Consider the following 6,000-nt stretch of genomic DNA (forward strand, 5'->3'; position numbering starts at 1 on the left):
TTTTAACACTATTAAAATGCTTCTTGTATGCTGATATGAAAATAAAATACACTCATTTTTTGTCCTAGATAAAAATGAACAAATGAACAATCTTAAAATTTTGTTATAATTTTTCTGATTTAAATAAATCGTGACATTAGGCAATATTAACACCACTGTACAATATAAAAAACATTAATGTGTAGCTTAATCTGTAATTGATGCAGGTGAAATAAAGTTTCTTTTTTTGTTTTAATTCTGCATACACTTCACACCAAAGGGCTCTATGCCACCACCACAAAATACCTGCTTTCCTGTCTGACACCAGAAACGTGACAAGGTCATAAAACGTGATGAAGAGCTTTTTCATTCCCGCTGGATCTTCTATTAAAGTGCAATTAAAAGTGTGTCATCGCGTCGCGGAAATGCCACCACAGAGGACAGGAGGAGGGGGGAGGAGGAGGGGGGAGGAACAGGGGGGACACAACAGGAGAGAGGAGAGGACACAGTAAATAAAATTAATTATGCCAAATGCCCCGGCGCCCATCAATCACGGGGCAATAATGCCCGTGTCAGGGTGTGCACCCACACGGCCTGTGTGCTTTTCTCTCAATGACAGACAACTAACAGCAATTAATTGTCATTTCATCTCTCCCTGTTTTTTTTTGTGTGTGTGTGTGTGTGTGTGTGTGTGTGTGTGTGTGTGTCTGCAGCTTTTCCATCATGCGGGACCTGAGTCCTTGCGGGGATGTTCTGATGATGTTTGATATTTGATGAGGGAAATTTTAGTTTAGAAAGAAAAGAAGAAGAGAAACTTAAATTTTCAGACTTAAGCTGATAGACATTTTGTGTTATGAGCAGTTGCGGAAATTAAAGGCAAGTTTAAACTGTTTATCACATTACAATATATTATTTTAAAAATGTATAGTTATAGAAATAAGTTTACTCTTTTCTCCCAATGAAGAAAACATCATTTCCTTTGTGGTGCAGGCCTACTTTCAAGCGGTTTATGACTGCAGAAAGAAGAGAAAAACATGGGTCATGCAGAGGTTCTGCTACAGACTTCAACCCCCTCAATTTCTAAATTTATAATTTTGTCTGAGTCAACTCTAAATGTATGGCAATATTTTTGTATTTATCATCTAAAGTACATATGTATATTTTTCATGCAATCAGTCTAATTCATGAATGATAAAAACAGACTAAGACGCATCTGTTGTAACGCACTAATTATCTACAACCCCACAGCTGAGATCCGTTTTAATTTTCACCGTTAAAACTGGAATTAAACTTTTACGGCGCATGAACAACTTTCCTCCACGTCCTGCTGTTCACACACACCCCTGTATATGGTATATTATTTAATCCAGTAAAGATCGTATGGAAATTCACATCAAAACTCAGTGAAGTCACACAGCGCGGTTCCCATTTCAAAAGTCAAAATCGTTTGAAAAGAAAGTATTGTCCTCTGACCTATTGACTATTTTCACAAGACAGCTTTTTTTCTTTCTTATGACAAGAACTCCGTCTTCCTCTTTTAGGGTTGTAATGCACTTTTTTAAAAAATAAAAATCTTAAACGTTATTGTTTAATTATAGCATAGACAAAATTAAACTATTAAGAATTTAAAGTGTTTAACGGCTGGGTTAAACAGGTACAAAGCGATGACAAAGCATTCAGACGGGTGTGTAAAATTATCACCACATAACCTTCGTCGGTGTTTATTATCAAATCCCTTAACAAGGGTTATTAACAGGGACGCAAAGTTTAAAGTTTGTTGCCTCCCGACACAGTAAGTCCTATAATCTGTGAGAAAAAAAAAAACTTTCTATTGTCTCAGGAGCGTAAGACTTCGGACAATGACACATTGGCTAAATGCACCGGTCCTCTCACTCCACGAAACTAGGCTTTGATAAATTAAAAGAGATCAAATAAATTACGATATCCCGTTAAAAATAAACGCGGAGTGGAAATAAACTACATTTTAACACGTGTGAAAGTTGCGAAGAGGAAATAAACTTATTCCGACGTGGGTTTTCCTTCTATAAAAGAAAATTGATGAAAACAACTACTTCAAAGAGGATTTTAAAAACGTGGCTGAAACTTTAGCGTTTAACGCTCCAGTAAAAAAGCGTCAAAGTTAAAGTGAAACATGGACGGAGGGAAGTCTGAAAGAAGAAAACACCGAGTGCGTCCCGCTCTATAACACTCTATAACACCCGATTATGTTATTGGAGGAGTTTGACAAACAATGTGCGATGAAAAGTTGCACTTGGATGTTTTTGGAAGACTAATGTGTGTATCAGAGAGTTTCAGTGGAAACGCAGAGCAGAGGAAACAGTGAGGAAGATTTTAAAAAAGAGCAGAGGAGGGGGGGAGGAAAGTGTAGATAATGCATCAACCTGTTCTCTTGTTTTCTGAAGAAGTCAACTTTCACGCCAGTGGTTGGACCATGTGGACAGCCCCGCTTCTGCTCCTCAAGCCCCCGGCGCGTCCACTCTCTCTCGGCGACAAAGGGGGGACACAAACCGACGGGACGAAAAATTTCAAAAAAAATGGAAAGAAAGAAGAGAGGAGGGAGAGAGAGAGAGACAGAGAAATCTAGGATCTAAGACCGCAGGACCATTACTTTAAACGACAAAGCGTGCTCGTTAGTCCTTTCCTTTCTCCCTTTTGTGTGCGTCCTCTCTCCTCGGAGTGGCCCCTCTGGAGTGAAGTCAGAACAATACTGCCGCTAAAACTCTGGCACTGTGCGCAAGTTGCCGCGGAGAAAGAGCGCAGCTTCTCGTCTTGTTTTGTTGCGTCTGTTGCCTCCTCCGCTATCTCTTCAAGAGGCTTATTCAGCGCGAATAACCTCTCCACCGGTCCGCACTTTTTGGCATCCCGTCTGTTGCTTGCTCATTCGCTGGAAATCAGGGTTGAATCACCACGGCTGTGTGTGTGTACACGAGTGTGGAGTGGAGTGTGTGTGTGTTGCGAGGGGGACAGTTTGCTGCGCTACCGTAATGCCTCTAAAGCAGGTGCGCGTTTTCATCGCTGCCCTATCCTCGCAAAGCCCTGGCGCACAATAGGAAAACAGCAGCCGGTGAGAGGTATCTCTCTCACCCTCTCTCTCTCTCTCTCTCTCTCTCTCTCTCTCTCTCTCTCTCTCCTAGTTTGTGTGTGTGTATGAGAGAGGGGAAGGCACTGATCTTTTGACCTCTCTTTGCATCCCGGCTGAGTTGTGCTATTGTGGAGGCAGAGAGGAACAGATGTTTGCCTGCACAGAGTTTGAGCTCAGAAACAGTCAGAAACAAAGCATGATCACCCAAAAATAACTTGTTTGCTATTAAACATGTGAATTTTCTTCACTTTTTAAAATTTCATGGATTGTTTTCCCCCATGTTTTGTATTAGCCAATAAAAAAAACAGAGGTAAACAAGCCCATCTATAATCTACACATAGAAAAAGTTTAAAAGTTTGAACAACTTTTCCTTTTATTCTTTATTGTGATATAATAGGTACAACTTTTTGTGACACTCATGTCTATAATGCATTACAAACATACATATAATGTGTTACTGTGCCTATAGCAATGTATAATTATAGTCATAAGGACTTATAAATATTCAGAGCTTGAAATGCAAAAATAGTAATACATTATTAAGCAGTCTATAATGACTTATTAGGTAAAGTATCATAGTGTATTATAATTCTCATAGTTGTCATACATTATAAGCATTTATAATGCATTATAATCACTGTGCTACTGTGCAAATACTGTGCTTACAGCAATGTGTAATTATAGTTATAAGCACTCATTAAAATTCATAATACTTCATAATAATAACCATAACACATTATAAAGCTTTTTTAATGCCCTATATGGCCAACTATCATAATACTTTAATAATAATTGTTGGTCACTCACTGATATTTCTTTAATAAGGATCATAATACATGGTAAATAAAAACAGAGGTAAACAAAACCCTCCATAATCTACAAAAGACAAAAGTTCAAAAGAAGGTATAACTTCTTTTTTATACTTTTTTCTCATATTTGTAATACATTATAAGTATTTGTAATGCATATAATGACTGTATAAAGCGTTATAATGTGATGATAATGCAATATGAATCTCTACAATGTGTTACAGTGGTTATAGCAATGTATAAATATAAGCACTCATAAATATTCATAATGATTTATAACAATAGTCATAGCACATTATTACAAATAAGGTCAAATATCGTACCTCATAATTGCACTCACTCTCTGACATTTCTTTTAGCAAGGATCACAATGATCTCCTCAAAGATGTAATACATCACAAATTTTATAATGCATTACACTCATGTAATAATCCATTATAATGTGATTATAAATGCCTTTAAGTGGTCATTTGGTGTTTTAAGTTATTCAATTCCTGAGGTTTAGGCTGGTATAATATGTTACAAGCTAGTTATAAGTCACTATAGAAAAAAAGAAAAAAACATCTTCAACTTAAATCTATGCAAGAACAACACAAAATGCTGTAAATTTTCTATTATTTTGTTTAACAGATCATAACAGAAATTGTGAACGCCAATGTTTTTGATGAATCACTGAATGATGCATCCTCCTTAAAAAAACTAACACATCACAATCATTTTAGAACGCATTATAATCTCATTATGATGCATTATACAGTGAATATAATGCCTTATAAACTGTTATAATGTATTACAACTATGAGAGTTATAATACACAATGATACTTAAATATTTATGAGTGTTCATAACTACAATTATACATTTCCACAAACATAGTATAATAGATTCTAAGTATGTTTATAATGAATTATAATGCATTTTGCATTATAAACATCATATAGGCATCATAGAAAATGTTACCATAACTTTCCATCTTTTTTACACTGCATGGCAGCCGATATCGATTTACACAAAAAAGATTTATGTCAACCTAAAAAATGCTGTATTCCACAAATAAAAAATAAGTGTAAAATCTGTTTAAGTGGGTTCACTCTTGTTATACACTTACCTTCCAAATAGACAGTTTTATATTGTGATTAGACAATTTTTACTGTCTGCCTTCCTCGCTATGTCCTTTATGTATTTTGGAAGCTTGACAACTCCTTTTGCAGAGTTATTACCACCTTTTTTCCCCTCACCACCACATTCATTTACTAATTGACAGCATAATCAGTGTTGAGATTACTGTCTCTGATGAAATTTGGAAATTACATCATACCTGTCGCTGAAAAAAAAAAAAAAAAAGAAAAAATTGAGGGGAAAAAAAAGAGCGCCATAACTCATAAGAATAATTTTGCTTTGGCGATTAAATGGGATTCTGCCCTCCTGCCTTTTTCTCTATCTAAGCTTTTACCATTGGAAAATGATGGCAGTCCATCACAGGACCACCCAACAATGGGCCACGACTGCACTAAATCACAACACATTCATTAGCACGATCAATACCACTAAAAAATATGTGTGCCTGTGTGTGTGTGTATGTGCAAATGTTTGGGAGTGTGTTTTTGTGTGTGAGTGTATATGAGCACTCATATATTTTTTACTTACTCACCTCTCCTCTGAGCCTGACACATTTTTGCCAGAAACACTTTGTTATACGTCTACAATAAATCTCCAGAGAACTGACGGGCGCTAATGTGAGCATGTGGATGGTGATGAGTGATGCTTTTTTAAGTGGCTGTTACCATGAAGGTGCACTTTCAAGTTCAATAGACAAAATCAGAGAGTATTATTAAAAGAAAGTTAAGAACTGAAGCCCCGCAGGTGTGTATATACTTAAAATCTTTATGGTGACAAACAACCTGAATCCTCTAACTGGGAAGCACAATAGAGAGAAGAGAGACTGAATCATCCTTGTGCTTGTTGTTGTGTAACTGTTGACATTTTTACTAAAGATATCAATCACCCCCGCCTGTTTGGGGAATCATGATTTGTTGGTTGTTGTTTGTCCGTTTTGGCTAACCGTTGCATAAAATCACAACATCAAACAGAGCACAGGAAACTCAGTAG

General features: G+C 36.6%; 1 protein-coding gene across 3 annotated transcripts in view; it reads right to left on the reverse strand.

Annotated features, from left to right (window-relative positions):
• The window catches only part of foxp4 (forkhead box P4), a 131,000-nt gene extending 127,970 nt beyond the window's left edge, over nt 1–3,030 (reverse strand). For all 3 annotated transcript variants that reach the window (XM_084731284.1, XM_084731293.1, XM_084731275.1), the window contains exon 1: nt 2,382–3,030. The gene's annotated coding sequence lies outside the window, so the exon portion shown is untranslated. The remainder of the gene's footprint in view (nt 1–2,381) is intronic.
• Between the last annotated feature and the right edge of the window lie 2,970 nt (nt 3,031–6,000).

The sequence above is a fragment of the Lutjanus erythropterus genome, chromosome 2 (assembly GCF_056507025.1).
Source record: "Lutjanus erythropterus isolate fLutEry1 chromosome 2, fLutEry1.hap2, whole genome shotgun sequence".
NCBI classification, from domain to species: Eukaryota; Metazoa; Chordata; class Actinopteri; order Lutjaniformes; family Lutjanidae; genus Lutjanus; species Lutjanus erythropterus.